The sequence below is a fragment of the Castor canadensis genome, chromosome 16, assembly GCF_047511655.1.
Source record: "Castor canadensis chromosome 16, mCasCan1.hap1v2, whole genome shotgun sequence".
NCBI lineage: Eukaryota > Metazoa > Chordata > Mammalia > Rodentia > Castoridae > Castor > Castor canadensis.
In genome coordinates, this window is record NC_133401.1 from 71,557,261 (window position 1) to 71,574,940 (window position 17,680).

General features: G+C 41.0%; 1 protein-coding gene across 1 annotated transcript in view; it reads right to left on the bottom strand.

The window, feature by feature from the left end:
- The window catches only part of LOC109680888 (interferon-gamma-inducible GTPase 10-like), a 57,251-nt gene that overhangs the window by 18,037 nt on the left and 21,534 nt on the right, over positions 1 to 17,680 (bottom strand). The gene's annotated exons all lie outside the window — the stretch shown is intronic.

The following is a 17,680-nucleotide window of genomic DNA, read 5'->3' on the forward strand; positions in this document are numbered from 1 at the left end:
CAATGTTTTACTGTATTTGCTGGTGCTGTAACAAAATACTTCTGGCTGGGTAAGATGAAAGAATGTGAGGTTTATCAACTCACACTTATGAGGCAGAAACTCCACAATCAGTAACCCCATCAGTTTAACCTCTGGTGAGGAACTCCTTGAAGATGGCATCACAATGGCAGGGTCAGGAGCACATGTGGTAGAGAGACAGGAAGCCAGATATTCAAGGACCAAGCTCTCCCCTTTTTATAATAACATACTTTTATGGAAAATAACTCAAATCTAGAGCCCACCATGAATCCCTTCCAAGTACAATGACACCAGGACCTAATCACCTCCAGTAGGCTCTACCTCTTAAAGATTCCACCATCTCTATACCACCACATTGTGACCAAACTTCCAGCACATGAGCCTTTGGGGAACAGATTTGAACCATATCTAAACCATAGCAGGCAAACAGAGGGACAGAATATTGGCCCCTGGAGATGGCAGGTGTATACAGACAACTATCTGACAGCTGTGGATACAGGAGAGGGAGGTCACTTGGCCCCAGCTGCCTGACAGAAAGAATCAGAAAAATCAAACCCTTGGCCTCACTTCCTCCCTTCTTTTCCTGCCTATGTTGCCCATTGGCCAATCCCAAGAGTTTTGAGAAGGTGAGAGGCCCATAAATAAAGTCCCTGCAGGTCAGTCACTTAGCATACCTATACATGGGAAAAGACAATGGACCTGGAAAGGTAGAGAGTATACTCAAACCTGAAGTGTTTGAAAATTATTACAAAGCAGGCTGGGCGCTGGTAGCTTATGCCTGTAATCCTAGCTACTCAGGAGGATCACGGTTCGAAGCCAGCCTGGGCAAATAGTTCTTGAGACCCAATTCGAAAGAACCCATCATTAAAAGGGCTGGTAGAGTGGCTCAAAGAGTAGGCCCTAAGTTCAAGACCCAGTACAGCCAAAAATAAATTAATAAATTACAAAGCAATGCTTGCCAATGCCACTAAGTATGAAAAATGGCAAACAACTAATTCGAATAGCAATTCTGGACAAATGCTGTGAACTGAGTATAAACAATGCTTATGACTTGCCTATGTTTTTAATACAGTTTTCCAGACATGTACTTGAATTAGTTATGAGTGTCACATTACTCAGAACATCCAGAGTTTAACCAGTCTCCACCATTCATCTATTCTCAGCTCACAGATGTGTTCCTTCTTCACTATCCCCTGTCTCAGATCATTCACTGATCAGGGGGCCAAGACAAAGCTAAATTTCTCTTTCACACACATATATAGAACGGCTCAAAATAACCAAGCCTCATCAACTCAACATGCTACATAGATCACAAATATATTTCTCTCCCACTTAACCAGTTCTTATCTAAACTGTTACAGTTGCTCGATGTGTCTCATCCCTATTTTACATAACTCCAGACAGATTCAGGTCACCTTCATATATATATGACCAGATGTCTCAGTAGGCCTAAGGCAGTCCCAGTTCTCAGTTGCCAGAGTGTCCTTGTTTAGATGATAGGTTTTATGTTCATCTTCTAAGCTTCATTTTCCTTCTAATGTCCTGGAGGTGGTGGTACCAGAGTTTGAACTCAGGGCCTTGCATTTGCTAGTCAGGTGCTCTACCACTTGGGCCATGCTCCCAGCCCTTGTCCCTAAGATGGAAACATCCACTTAGCTTAATGGATGGATCATCAGAAACCTCTTGGGACATCTCTCCCGTTTCCCAGCCCTTCTGAACTTGCACACTTAGTTCCAGCAACAGGTCTACTTGCACTTTTCCAGATGCACTGAGCCTCTTCCTTTTCTATCTTTGCTTATGCTTACTTTTTCATCTCAGAGACTCTTCCTCTTCCATTTGCCCAGTTCATTCCAACCCATCCTTCAAGGTCTTCCTTCGACATCATTTCCTCCTTGGAAATCTTTCCTTACAACCCAGACTGAGCCAAGTTTCTTTAGCCTGTCCCCTAAGAAAAAAAAAAAGCACTCTGTGTATCATGGTAACATTTGTGAGACTAGCTAAGTGGCAATTCTGAATATTTGGGCCTCCGAACAAAAGATTAGAGCAGAGGCATGGGTGACGTCCTGAATAATGGCTGGTGCACTACTCTGATACCCCTTTCAAAGTCAAGATCGGAGGGATAATAGTAAGCTATCCAATTACTTTGGGTACTTGGGAACATGCCATGGCATGAAAGCAAGATGCATCATCATAAGGCAGAGGCCTAAGAGGTTCTTGTTTCTCAAGAATTAACAGTGCCTTGGAAGACAGCCCTACTACCCATGTGCCTTCTAAGAGAATGCAGAATTAGCCGAGGTAGGGGCTTTCATTGAGAAAGAGGAATGGTGGCTTGTATCCTCCTCTGCTATCTGTTGCCAGGATCTGACACTATAAAGCTCTTTTCAGCACATCAAGGCATACCACAGGTACTAACCTCCAAGGATCAGCCTAGCCCACAATCGCTGGAAACTGAGAACAAACCCAAGGGCTAGGAAAGTAGAAACCCAGAATATTTGTGATTATCCAGATTTCCTTCATAGAACATAGATTCAAAATAGAACTTAAATTCAACAATAGAAAAAGAATTAACCTGATTCACACATCTTAGAAAGTAGCCTTGGATTTGTATTCCATACTGTTAAGTTCCGGTGTCAAGGGTCCCTGCCTTCACAGGCCAGAGAACTGGTTCATGAGGCAGCTGAATAATGAGCCAAAGCCAGTGTATAAAATAGGATTTATTAGAGAGAAAGGAAAGGGTACAGCTAGGGTACTGCAGTGGAGCCCAGAAGCCAGTGGCTCGCTGCACAGGTGAAGGTTAGGGTTTTAACGGACATTTTAGCTCTGGGTTAGGTGGGTTTTTCTCATTGGCCATGGATTAATGGGCCTTCTCAGGTAAACTGGTTTGGTTAGCACCTTTATTGGGGGAAGAGAGCATTTTGCTCATCAGCCCTGTGGCAGATCTCTATCTCTCCTTTAGGACGCAGGAATGCAGGCCTCCATCTCCTCAGGATGTAGGAAGCATACTGCCCTCTATGGGGGATGGGATACCCATTCATCGGCCTTAGGTCTCCAGACCCAACAAATTCTCCCTCTGAGACAAGCACCCAACTGCTGTTGGGTAGAGAGGCAATGACTCATCTAGCTGCTTTGTGCTGACAATGGGGTGACAGGGGGATAGGGGAGAGAGTACTTATCTCAGGGGTTGACCTGTGTAGTTTCCAGGGGCCCCGATAGAATGGGATTGAGGGCTCATGCCAAGGCAGAGGTGAGTATTCCTTGACTAAAAGCTGGAGTTTGATCAGTCAGACCTGTTGAGATATAAATCTGGAGAGAGCATTTATTACACAAGACCCAAATAGGAATATTAGCAGGAGCATAAAAAGGTGTCTGGTAAGGGCTGTATATCTAGGGATCTAGATTTTACAAAATCCTGTAACTCCCAAGAAAGATTTAAGCTGCTTTATGGCATGGGGAAGTGGGAAACGGAGTATTGGGTCAATTCCCTCATGACTCAGGGAGTGAGTCTGTCCCTTTAAGAACACACCCAGGTAGGTGACCTGTGAGAGGCAGGGGCTGTCAGGATTTAGGTTAAATGTAACACTTTTGGATAAAAGAGAGCTTTAGCTCATTATTTTATATAAATTGGCACTTTTGACTTTGTAAATGTTTGTACCATATTTAGATAAAGTATAGACACCACACAGTTATAAGCAAATACATAAATGAACTCTGATTAAGTAGTACTTAAAGCTTGATGAGATCAACAGAAAACACAAGTAACTTCTTTGATAAAATCTTTTCCTATAACAGTTTTTACTTAGAGCAGAACAATATTAAGATAACCTTGTTATTTTATAGACAGAGAATTTTATTTTAGTTTGACATGACCCTAAAAATCTTTTAGGCAACTCTTAATTATAGTCAACTTTAACTTTATACACACCAAATCTTTTATTGTACACTTTTAAGATTTACTCTTAGGGGATCCCAAGATGGCGACTAGAGGAAGGAAGCAGAAAGCGTGCTTCCTAAAGTAAAATCTTGGAGAGATGCTGGAGATACACCTGGCAGGAAAAAACACCAAGAAGAGGTAAAATTCCAACACCACCACACCCCTAGCCCATGCATAGCATCCCCATACCATGTTAAACAGAGAAACCAAGAGGGCTCCCAGGCTGCCAGACATCAGCTCCTACTGGCTCGAAAGAAGCAGACCACCAGGTGAGCTAAGTGGCATGCAGTACTCCCACACACAACCCTGGGCCAGATCAGCATAGCTCCCTGGACAGACCGACCCCCACCCAGGGAGAAAGGAGAAAAAAACTAAATAATAAACAACAACAAAAGAAAACACATAGCAAAGAGGGCAGGGTGTCCTAAGCACCGAAGGGGGAGGGGCAATCCCTCATGGAACTGCAGGAGTGGCAGACCCCGCCCAGCAACCTTGGAGCAGGAAAGCTTGTGACAGTATTGTAAGGAGTGTTCCACTGGAGAGTGGGGAAGGGGCACTTCCCACGTGAACTGTAAATAAACAAGCCGGCCAGAGAAGGTGAGTGTAGCACCACCTCCCCCAGTGTGCTTGCAGAAGGGAAGGCTTGTAACAGTGGCTGTCGCGCCCAGGAGAACTCTAAATAAACAAAGCCTGCGGGGCTGGGTGAGTGTTAAGCTCATTCCTCAGATCTGCAATCAATAAAGCCTCCAGCAACGGCTGGCTGACAGCAGTGGGCAGATGAGCTGCAGCCTCAGATAGACAATCACAAAGCTGTCCCCAGACTCTTTTTTTTTCTTTTTTTCTCTTCCTTTGATGAGACAATGACAGAACTAGAATTGGAAGCTGAAGGATTCAAATTCCATTGGAACTTGGGATTTTTGTTTTGTTTTGGTTTTTGGTTTGTTTTTTCTGTTTGTCTGTTTGTTTTGGTTTTGGGGTTTTATTTCCCCTTTGATGAGACAATGACCAAACTACTTCTGAGACCCTATCTCCAGGATTGGAGGCTGAGGGATTAACACCAAAATTATTAAGACTGAAACTTTATTGCATTTGAACTTGGGGATTTTTTTTTAATCCTCTCTCTGTTTCTGTAATGCCTGTATAGCTTACCATTGATTAGTACCCTATCCCTCCCTGTTTATTTCTTTGGCACTGGCTCATGAGGCAGCTGAATAATGAGCCAAAGCCCATATATAAAATAGGATTTATTAGAGAGAAAGGAAAGGCTACAGCTAGGGTACTGCAGTGGAGCCTGGAAGCCAGTGGCTCACTGCACAGGTGAAGGCTAGGGTTTTAATGGACATTTTAACTCTGGGTTAGGTGGGTTTTTCTCATTGGCCATGGATTCATGAGCTTTCTCAGGTGAACTGGTTTGGTTAGCACCTTTATTGGGGGAAGAGAGCATTTTGCTCATCAGCCCTGTGGCAGATCTCTATCTCTCCTTTAGGATGCAGGAATGCAGGCCTCCATCTCCTCAGGATGTAGGAAGGATATTGCCCTCTATGGGGGATGGGATACCCATTCATCGGCCTTAGGTCTCTAGACCTAAGTTTAGTTTTTAGTTAAACTATAAAAAAATAATAAAAGTGTTTTAGGAGATGGAAATGCTACTTACCCCGATTTGATAATTGCATGTTGTATATACAGATCAGGTTATCACACTGAACCCCATAAGCATGTACAATTAAAATAATGATACAATAAACCAGATGTGATGGTTTGTGCCTGTAATCCCAGATACTCAGGAGAATGAGGCAGTAGGAGAGCAAGTTCAAGACAGCCTGGCAGCATAGTAAGATCTTATTTCAATAAGAATTATAATAATGCATTTTTCAAGAGACAGGAAATGGGTAGAGCCCCTGCTGACATCCATGATGGCTAGCACAGCAGGGAAGCCCTGGAGCCAATGCCCAGGAGACTATACAAAGAATGAAAACATTCATTCCCTGCTGGCCAGCCCTGCATGGCTTCTTACCATGCAGGTATGTCAGCTGACTTTACCAGAACTGGCCTCCTCAGCCTCAGTCTCATCCTTTCTTTTCACCCAGAGCAAGGTGTCCATCTTTTCTTGAAACTGGAGTTTTGGACCCTAGGCCCAAGCTCCTGAAATCCATATTCCAGATCTGGCCACCCATCCCTAAGCACCAAATAAAGAGGCATGGTAAAGGAAGAGAAAGGAGGTTTATTATATGGCTTAGGACATGCCCTAGGAAGAGGCAGAGTAAGCACTCAGCTCATCCTCAGCCATCTCGGGGTACAGACATGAGTTATAGGTTTAAGTAGACAAAAGAATGGGGGGAATGGTGGCAGCAGACAAAGGTATGAATAGTTAAACAGTCCCAGTCACAAGTGTGTTCTGCTTCACCATTATCTCAGTCCAAGGGTTCCAGGAAAGGTTCCGGAGTTGTTATCTGGGTTTATTGTCAACTGACAGGTGGTACATCCTGAGGAAAGTTGACTGTTGGTGTAGTTTCTGTCCCTTGCCATGAAGATGTCTCTCCTGGAATCCAAGATGATTTCAAAGTGACTGCAAAGAGAATGGCTTAGAGCAAAGATAGATACATGACAGAGATACCAGGTTTTTCTCTTGCTATAGTTAATTCGTGGGCCTGAGTAAGGAATCAGTGCTTTTTAACAAAAGCACTTTGAGCACCTCTTACACTCTAATCAGTTAAAATGTTGACCAGAAAACTTGGCTAGTGTAAAATAAAAAGACTGGTCTTATTTGTCATTTGGCATTCCTCTGTAATTGCACTAAGTGAACCATCTAAAAGAAACAGCTGGATGTAGTGGCACAGGCCTGCAATCACGGGTGCTCAAGAGGCTGAGGTATGATGATCAATTGAGCCCCAGAATTCAAGAGCAGCCCAGGGCTACATAGTGAGACCCTGTCTTAAAGTGGGAGGGGAGAAGGGGGTTGTTGCACAGATAACTCTGGAAGCTAGTAAGCTTAATGTCATAAGTTTACGTTCTATGGAAAGGACACAGGTGACAAACTTAGAAAAAGAAAAAACAGCCAGAAATAAAAAAGGGCTGTGACTTAAATACATAGGATTCTCTGTTAACTAATCCAGGCAGGGTTGGAATGGGATTTCCTGCTTTGGATAGGTTGCCCGGAAAAGTCACTAAGCACAAGGCACAGAACAGAAAGTTTTCCAGCAATAGAGAAGGGTAAACAAGAGGCCTGAGAGAGAGAGAGAGAGACAGAGAAACAGAGAGACAGAGAGAGAGAGACATAGAGAGATTAACTGACTGCAATGTGATGTCTATTTTTTATTTCTGATTCATGCAAACAGTTAAAAAAAATTAGAAGGCAGAATTTGGTTCCCAGCCTATGTATCCAAAAACAAAAAAGACCCAAAGAATCAACACCCCAATGAAGAAATGGACTCATGAATTAAACAAGGAATTCTCAAAAGAAGAGATACAAATGGCCAGCAAATACATGAAGAAATGTTAAAATTCCCTGGTTATAAAAGAGATGCAAATCAAAACAACACTTAGATTTCATCTCACCCCAGTTAGAATGCCCATAATCAAGGGTAACAACAACAACAAACGCTGGCGAGGATGGGGATAAAATAGGAAGTTTTATACACTGCTGGTGGGAATCCAAATTAGTACAATCTTTATGGAAAACAGTATAGAGATACCTCAAAAAAAAAAAAAAACTAGAGCTAGAACTGCCATGTGATTCAGTGATACTGCTCCTGGGTATCTACCCAAAGGAACTTATGACAGGATACAGTAGAGACACCTGTACACCGATGTTCATCACAGCACTATTCACAATAGCCAAGCTCTGGAAACAACTCAGATGCCCTACAACTGATGAATGGATCAAGCAATTGTGATACATATACACAATGGAGTATTACTCAGTCATAAGGAATAATGACATGGGTTTTGAAGGTAAATGGATGCAGTTGGAGGAAACCATGCTAGGTCAAGTTAGCCAGGATCAGAAACACAAAGACATGTTTTCCCTCTTATGGGGAAGATAGATCCAAAGATAAACATATATACAAAAAATCATGATCATATACAAACTCAGATGTAGAACATGTTGATAACAGTGGAACTACTCTATGGAACTCAGAGAAAGAGAGAAAAGAAAAGAGAATGACAGAGTATCAGTAATATCACATAACATAAGATGTGAAGGTAGAGGATATAAGGATGTGTATTGAAAACTGTTGAAAAACGGGGAGGGGGGGAAAAGATAAACAGGTAAGGGAGAGTATTCAAAGGGATTTGAACAGACCAAAATAGAGCACACCCACAGTGGGCATGCATTGAGACACCCCTAAGAACGTCAACTTAACTATTAATAACAAAACTCAGGACTAGAAGACGACACAGTGTGGGCAGGGGGTGAGGGGGTACTAGTGGGAAGGGGGAGGGTGAAGGAAGAAGATTAAGGTGATAGTATATGGTAGATGGATTTTATATACCTGTATGAAACAGAACAAAATAACCTCTTGCAATTGCTTTAAGTGAGGTGGAGAGGGGGTTGAGGGGGAGAGATAATGGAGGCGATGTAAATAATGTACAATATAAATCTAATCAGAATTGTTACTACAAATCCCCCTGTATAATGAATATTTCCTAATAAAAATTTATTTTAAAAAGACAGGGATGGTGAAAAAAAAGATTTACAAGGTAGTTTGGGGCATTTGAACATGTAATTATTTGATGATATGAAGGAAGTACTATTAATTATTTTAGATAAATATTTGAATCATAGTTTTTTATATAATACATGTGTATTCTTTTAGAGTTAGGCAGATACCTATAATAAAGACCTACCATCATCACACCTTTGAGGACTGGGATTTGCTTCAGAATAATGAAACTGGTGACTCAAGCCTTTAATACCAGCTGCTCAGGGTGCAAAGATCAGGAGAATCACAGTTCAAGGCCAGCCCCAAGCAAAATAGTTCTGGGGAGACCCTATCTCAAAAATACTCATCATAAATAAAGGCTGGTGGAGTGGCTCAAGTGCTTAAGGGTACCTACCTAACAAAGTGTGAGACTTTGAGTTCAAAACTCAGTGTTGCCAGAAAGAGAACATAAAACAGAATAATCAGAGGATAGGAGGAGGGAGCATAAGACTAACCAGGGAATCGTCTTAATACTCACTTTATTTGTTTTTCATTGATGTATGTATTTAGTTATTCATTTGTTTGTTTTGCAGTGCTGGAGATTGAACCCAGGGTCTTGTGTATGCTAGGAAATACTCCATTTTTATGTTTGAACTTTTTCAAAATAAAAACAGTGAGCACACAGACTTGGAGACAGCCAGAGTGGTCCTAAACAGTACAAGGAGGGTGGGTGGACACTCTAGATTCTGTCCTTTTAAAGGAAATCCCACTGGCTTGTTGGCTGATGAACAGTGTGGAGGCAGAAGGAAAGGAAGAAACCAATGCTGAGATCTCATTAGCTAAAGGAACCAGGTGGTCCTGAGCTGAGTTAGACTGATATGCAGTCAAGAATAAGTTTGGGGCTATGGGTATAACTCAGTGGTAGGGTGTTTGTCTAGCATGTGCAAAGCCCTGGATTGGGTACCAGTTACCCATCATCACAAAAAGAGGAAGGGAGGGAAGAAAGAGAGAGAAACAGACAGACAGAGAGAGAGGGAGGAGGAAAAGCAAGCAAGGGAGGGAAGGAGAAAGGGAGGGAGGAAAAGTTTAGATGATGAATAACTTAATATCCTAATCTCTTGATTATTACACATGTGTACATATATCAAAATGTCACCCTCTACCCCTATAAATGTGTATAGTTATAAGTCAATTCAAAATAAAAAGTATTTTGAAAAGAACAGTTTTCAGAGGGAGGTGGGACTAAGAACCCAATGTGATCTCCAAGTGGAAATGTCCAGTAGGAAGCTATTGAGTTGAGAATCATCAGATGTGAGAGTACAGAACTCCAAAATGCCTAGTTAGAGATATAAGAGACAATCATGCAATAACCAAGGCCGTGTTAGCTCAGAAGTGTTGCAATATTACATTTGCAAGGATTTGGCTGTTGTAAAATCTCATTAGCAGTGAAGGAGCTATTAGAAAATTCTTGCCAGGCACCAAAACGTGGCTCACGCCTGTAATCCCAGCTCCTCAGGAGGCAGAGATCAGGAGGATCAAGGTTCGAAGCCAGTATGGGCAAATAACTCAGTGAGACCCTATCTTGAAAATACCTAACACAACACAAGGGCTGCTAAGTGGCTCAAGGTGTAGGCCCTGAGTTCAAACCCCAGTACTGCAAAAAAAAAGAAAGAAAGAAAATTCCTGTGGTTTACACTCTTATTTCTACTGGGTGATAAAACTAACCTATTGTTCCCAATAGGTTGATTGGTGGCAGGGGAAAAATTTTTATGGTCAAGTCAACAGCAAATGAGAAACAGAAAATAATATTTAAACTAACTTTTACAAGGAAATCCCTTTTATACTATAATAATTCAAAAATAAAATTAATTTTTTTAAAAATAAACCAATTTTAAACATTTCTGAAATATATCTTGCCCTAAAAATCACTTCTTGCAAATAATCTTACATGTTTTCACTCACTTTTTTTAGTTTTAAAATATTTTGAATTGGCATACAATAATAAAATTTTCTTAATTAATTTTATAATACATTAATAAAATGAGGGGGCCTTGTTGTGACAGCACCACACGTGCATACAGCGAACTTTGAACAAGCTCATTCCCTGCACTGTATTCCCATTCCCCCTTTGTCCTCTTCCCTTTTTCAAGCAACGTTTAGTGGGTATTATTATGCTGTCTTCATGTGTCTGTGCGCGTGTGGATGTACATATATTCATATGCATATGTGTATAAACATGGCATGCTTCACTTCTCTTTGCCCCAAGTGTCGTTATCTTCTTCCCTACCCCCTGCCGCTGATACCCCCGCACCTCCCCCCCATCAGTCCCCCATATATATTCAATGTCCCTTTGTTATTGTCATCACCATCATTATTTTAGGTCTACGTGCTTCAAATAAACATGGGATATTTGTTCTTTCAAGCTTGGATTCTCTCACTCAACATGATGAGCCTCAATTTTATCCATTTCTCTGCAAAGTACATAGTTTCATTTTTCTTTATGACTGAGTAATATTCCATGGCACATGTACATGTGTGTCTATATATGTGTAATATATATAATTGATCATATTTCTTTAACCATTCATCAGTTGTTAGGCATCTCTGTTGATTCCACAGTTTAGCTAATATGAACAAAGCTGCAATAAACATGGGTATGCAGTTTTAAAAAATGCCTAATTAGAAAAATACTTTTGAGTTATCAGTAGGTGTATAATATTTAAAGCCATTGTAATTGGTATGAGCCCAAGGAAAAAGGTGTGAACACCAAGCCCTAAAGGATATCAGCATTCTGAGGAGACTGAGAAGGAGAGGGGAATGAAGTTGTGGGGGAACAAAGAGGAAACCAAACCAGAGAGCTTTATGAAGTCAGCAGTCAACTGTGCAAAATGCAACCAAAAGCTGAGAGAGGCGAAGGCTGGAAGTGTGCAGGAGGTCAGCAGCTAGGAGGCTGCTGGTGACCTGGATGGGCAATGTGGATGGAGCCATGGAGACAGGAGCTAGACAAAAGTAAAGCAAATGGAGATATGGGACAGACTCCTTTAAAGGTAGAAGGAGGAGCCACCCAAGGGGAAAGGGGCTCAGGGGAGGGGGAAGGTGCTGAATGTGAGTGTATGCTGCTGACACAGGGAGAAGAGGTGGGGGAGAGGGGCCGGTCTCAGTTTCCTCCAGAAGCCTGGCTGTCAGCCTAAACCAGGCCTCGACTCACACACAGGGTCCAACCACCTTGTGCTTATTTGGCCTTCTCACCACTGTGATGAGTAAATATTTTAGCATTTGCCTAGAAATCCAAAATCAAGTTTGACTTGTTCCCACCTCTATGCAAGTACCTGGCACAGTGCCCCAAACACTGGGAAATTCTATTCATATTTGTGGCATGAATAGACCAGAGTCAAAACTTTGGTGAGAAGAAGTGAAATTGATCAAAGTATATTATATGCATGTATGAAATTATCATAATGAAACTCCTCTATACATTAATATATGCTAAAAAATAGCTTAAAAACAAAAAACCTTGATGAGAGGGTCCAGAGAATCTGGGCAAACCCACCTAAAGTAGAGATGTCCAGAGTCCAAAGTCGGGATATGGACTGCTGTGTTTTGGTGTTTGTTTCTCAAGCCTGTCCATCTTCGGGTCCAGACTTTGAGATTCTCCACTTCAGCACTCCTGGTTTGTCTCACTTTTGCACCACTAGCAAGGCCTAGCCCACAGGGACTCAGTTCTGTTCAGCTATTACCCAAGCCACTTGGTCCTCCATCTTAGATGAATACCAATGTCCTTTCAAGGGGCCTTTGTGAATCACTTGGACACCAGGTGCAAAGTAAAAGAGAAGGAAGAACTACTATTTCTATGGGGGGAGGGGAGGGAATGGTAAGAAAACCCCCTGTCCTCTCTGATTGAAGCCTTCACTGCCAACATTGCAATCACCGCCTAATGACAGCAGATGGCGCCAACAGCAAGATGCTTCTAGCTGTTGGATTAAATTTTTTCTTTTCCTTTTTTCTTTTTTGTTTTCTTAGAAATTTTATTTGTGTATGTATTTTTTAAAAACAGTGTCTCTCTATGTTGCCCAGGCTGGCTTCCAACCCTTGAGCTCAAGCTGCTCCCAAGTGAATTAGACTACATATGCTTACCATCGTGACCATCTTAAAACAGAATTTTGTACAACTGGCAGAATTTGGTAAATGCTACAAGCAGGGACCCAAGTCTGTTGACATGATTGAAGAGTTTGCATGATTTGGACACGACTATATCATGAACCTAATGAAGAATGCTTTCATCTAAAAAGTTTAGCTGAATTTTATGAAAGTGTGCATTTAGACAGGAAATTGTCCACAGGGCATCTACTAAAAGGGGGCTCAGAGAGAGGACCTGCCCCAGCACTGTCCAGGGCAGATGGTGAAAAGTGCCTAGCCCCTGCTTTGGTCCTTGGAGGAGGACCCAGACTCTTGGGACAGTGGATGGTGAGATCACCAGTTCACCTGTGACCTTCTGCTTTTGTCCTAGTCATCTAGCATCCCCATAAGTGTTGATTCTGTTGTATTTCTCATTTCACATTCTGGGTTTTGTCCATTCATTCCTTTGAACTTGACTACTGAACTTGAGCACATAAAAAAGGATGCCTTGCTGGTATGCTGGCAATAAGTGAGCATGGGGATGCTGATGAGAGAGTGTGACAGTCCAGGAGAGAGACGATGGAGGCAGTGCAGTTGTCTGGGACTGCCCATTGTGAACTCAGTGAGGGCCGCCAGGAGATCCTGGCAACATTTTCTCAGGGGACATGTGAGAAGAGTGGGTTGGGATGTGGGAGTTCATGATCTCAGGTGTGGAGTGGAGTGCTGGAGCTTATAAGGCTCAAGAGATTGGAGTAGAAATGAAAGAGGAAACTGTAGGTGTCATATCTCCAGTAGATCAAAGAGATATCTGCATTTCCACATTCATTGTAATATTATATAATAGCTAAGATAGATGTTCACTGGTGAGTGAATGGATAAAGAAAAATGTGTTTGTAGATAGATAAATAGATATACATACATATATGTGTTTTTATATAGTATCTATAATGAAATATTATTTAGCCTTTAAAAAGGCGATCCTGTCATTTATGACAACATGGATGAACATGAAGGACATTGTGCCAAGCATAATAAGCCAGTCACAGAAGGATAAATATGATATAATCTCACTTATATGTGGAATAAAATAAAGTCGAACCGTAGAAGCAGAGAATAGAATGGTGGTTATAGTTAGATAGGAGGAATAGTTTCAAGTGATCTATTCTACAGTACGGTGGCTATGGTGAATAGCAATGTGTTTTCTTTGAAATTATATTTGCAAGGGCAATATTTGACAAAGGACTTGTAGCTGGAATATATAAAGAACTATCAAAACTCACTATTAAGTCAGATGTGATGGTTCACACCTGTAATCCCAACACTCAGGAGACTGAGGGAGGAAGATCAAGAATTTGGGATCAGCCTGGGATATATACTGAGTCCACAGCAACCCTGAGTTACTTAATGAGACCTTGTATCCAAGAAAGAAAAGGAGAAAGAGAGACGGAGACAGAAAGAGGAGAGGAGAGGAGAGAGAGAAAAAAAGAAGAAGAAGAAGAAGAGGAGGAGGAGGAGGAGGAGGCAGAGAAAGAAAGAGTGAACTCAACATTAACAAAATGAAGGGAGAATCATCACTGATTTAGGAAAAGCATTTGATATCCTCTCAAGATTAAAAACATCCAGTAATCAAGAACATCAATAGATAATACAAATAAAGTTAAAAAATTAACTATTATCATAGGAGAAAATATAAACAGATTGCATGTCTGATAAGTGATATCTAAGCTGTGCAAAGAACTTAAGAACAATAACAAACTACCCAACTAAAAGGCTGGAAGCACAGAATACATGCAAATTAATACTCTTGGGAATTGCTTGTGGGAATGATTTGCAGTGCTGGGGATTGCACCTGGGACCAAAACCATTCTAGGCAAGCTGGGGATATAAAAATGGTGTAACCACAGTGGGAAACAGCATGGTGGTTGCTCAAAAATATAAACATAGAATTATTCTGTGAGCAGCAATTCTGTTTCTAGATATACACACAAAAGAATTGAAACTTATACACCAGTAATCATAGCAGAACTATTCACAAAAGCCAAAAGATAAAAACAACTTGAGCATCCGTGGAGGGATGGATGGATAAACAAAATGTTGCATATATACATGATGGAATACGATTTCTTAAAAAGGTATGAGGTTCTGATATATGATACAACCTGTTTTTTTTTTTTTTTTAAGAGTTGGAGCTTCTCTATGTACCCAGGCTGGCTCCAGCTCCTGGGCTCAAATGATCCTCCTTCTTCAGCCGTTCCAGTAGCTGGGACTACAGCTGTGCACAACCATGCCCAGTGAATACAGATGGACCATGAATATATTTTGTTAAGTGAAATAAGCTAGATACAAAACATCTTGTTGAGACAGGGTCTAGCTATGTAGCTCAAACTGGCCTTGAACTCACTATGTAGCCCAGGCTGGTGCTGAACTCATCAGTTCTCCTCCCTTGGTTTATCAAGATCTAAGATTACAGGCATGATAACCACAAATATGATATGACTCTGTTTCTCTGGTTCCTAGAATAGTTAGATTCATAGAGACAAAAGGTAGAGCAGTAGTTACCAGGAACTGGGAAGGAGGAAAGAGGGAGCTATAGTTTAATAAATACAGAGTTTCAGTACAGGCTGATAAAAAAAAAGTTTTGAATAATAGTAATGGTGGAGCTGGGTGCTGGTGGATCACCCCTGTAAGCCTAGCTACTCAGGAGGATACCTGTCTGCTTCTGAGCAGACAGGAGAATCACGCTGAATCCTTGAGGAATCACCTAGCAGGAAGTACTACAAAATGCCCAGTGATCGTTTATTCACTTCAGCACTGGTGACCCTCCCCTCTTCAAGTCTTGCAAAGTCAGGACCCCAGAAATGGAAATCAGGCTCCTTTCATTTTCAGGAATTTGAGCCAGCAATGCAAATTAGGGTTGAAAATATGTAATGACATAAAACATAGTTTAAAAAGCATAATTCCAATCTGTGTCTACTGTGAGATCATATGAACGATATAGAACTACTGGTTCAGGAAAAGCAACATAAAAGAATAAACTAAAAATTTAATCTTGGTGAATTGGCCACTGTAAGGCACAAATACTTCCTAGACCTTTTCCTGGAGTTGGGCAGCACTAAAATTTAAACTCAGGGCTCCACACTTAATAAGCAGGTGCTCTTACTACCTGAACCACACCACCAGGCACTGCTTCTTTCTTAACAGATTTTTCTAATCAGGAGGAGGGGGTAAGAAAAAAAAAAAGAAAGAAAACAAAATAATGACTAAATAAATGAGAAGATCTGAAGTTGGAAGTTAGAGCGCTGCCGAAGGTGGGATTCCAGACCCCAGCCAAGGGAGTCTGGCTGGAGGGGACATGGGTCTGCTACCACCTGTAGATTCTCCAAGTCCAACAATCTGTTGTTTCATGAGACCCATCTCATTAACAGAAATAAGCTCTGGCTGAGGGTGAAAGGCTGGAAGATTTACCAAGACAATGGTCCCTGAAAACAGGCAGGAGTAGTAATACTTATCCAGACAAAGTAGACTTCAAACTTACGTTGATCAAACTCCATACTAATAAAAGGGGAAATACACCAAAAGGAAATAACAATTACCAACCTATATGCACACAACGTCAATGTACCCAATTTCATCAAACATACTCTGAAGGACCTAATAGCATATATAGACTCCAACACAGTGGTAGTGGGAGACCTTAATACTCCCCTATCACCAATAGATAGGTCATCCAAACAAAAATTCAATAAAGAAATTCCAGAACTAAATCGCACTACATATCAAATGGACCTAGCTTATGTCTACAGAATATTTCATCCAACTTCTGCACAATATACGTTCTTCTCAGCAGCCCATGGAACTTTCTCCAAAATTAATCATATCTTAGGGCATAAAGCAAGCCTCAGCAAATATAAGAAAATAGAAATAATACCACGCATTCTATCTGATCACAATGCATTAAAACTAGAACTCAACAACAAAAACAACAGTAGAAAACATGCAAACAATTGGAAGCTGAACAACACGTTGCTCAATGATCAATGCATGGGTCATCAATGAAATAAAAGAGGAAATTAAAAGCTTCCTGGAAATTAATGAAAATGAAAATATGACTTACCAGAACCTATGGGACACAGCAAAGGCAGTCCTACAAGGAAAGTTTATAGTCATGAGTGCATATGTTAAAAGGACAGAAAGATCTCAAATCAATGACCTAATGCAACATCTCAAACTCCTAGAAAAACAGAAACAAGTAAAACCCAAAACAAGCAGAAGAAAAGAAATAATAAAAATAGGGCCAAAACTAATGAAAGAAAGAAAAGAAAACATACAATCAATGAAACAAAAAGCTGGTTCTTTGAAAAAATAAATAAGATTGACAGAGCCCCCTGGCAAACCTAACTAAAATGAGGAGAAAAAACCCAAATCAGTAAAATCAGAAATGCAAAAGGGGAGATAACAACAAACACCACAGAAGTCCTGGGAATCATCAGAGACCATTTTGAGAACCTATATTCCAATAAATTTGAAAATCTTGAAGAACTGAACAAATTTCTGGAAACTTATGACCACACAAAATTGAACCAAGAGGATACTAATCACCTGAATAGATCTATAACACAAAATGAAATTGAAGCAGCAATAAAGAGTCTCCCAAAGAAGAAAAGTCCAGGACCTGATGGATTCTCAGCTGAATTCTATCAGATCTTTAAAGAAGAACTAATACCAACCCTCCTTAAACTGTTCCATGTAACAAAAAGGGAAGGAACACTGCCTAACTCATTTTATGAAGCAAGCATTACATTCATCCCAAAACCAATCAAAGACACCTCCAAAAAGGAGAACTATAGGCCATTCTCCTTAATGAACATTGATGCAAAAATCCTCAATAAAATAATGGCAAACCGAATTCAACAACACATCAGAAAGATCATCCACCACAATCAAGTTGGCTTCAACCCAGGAATGCAGGGGT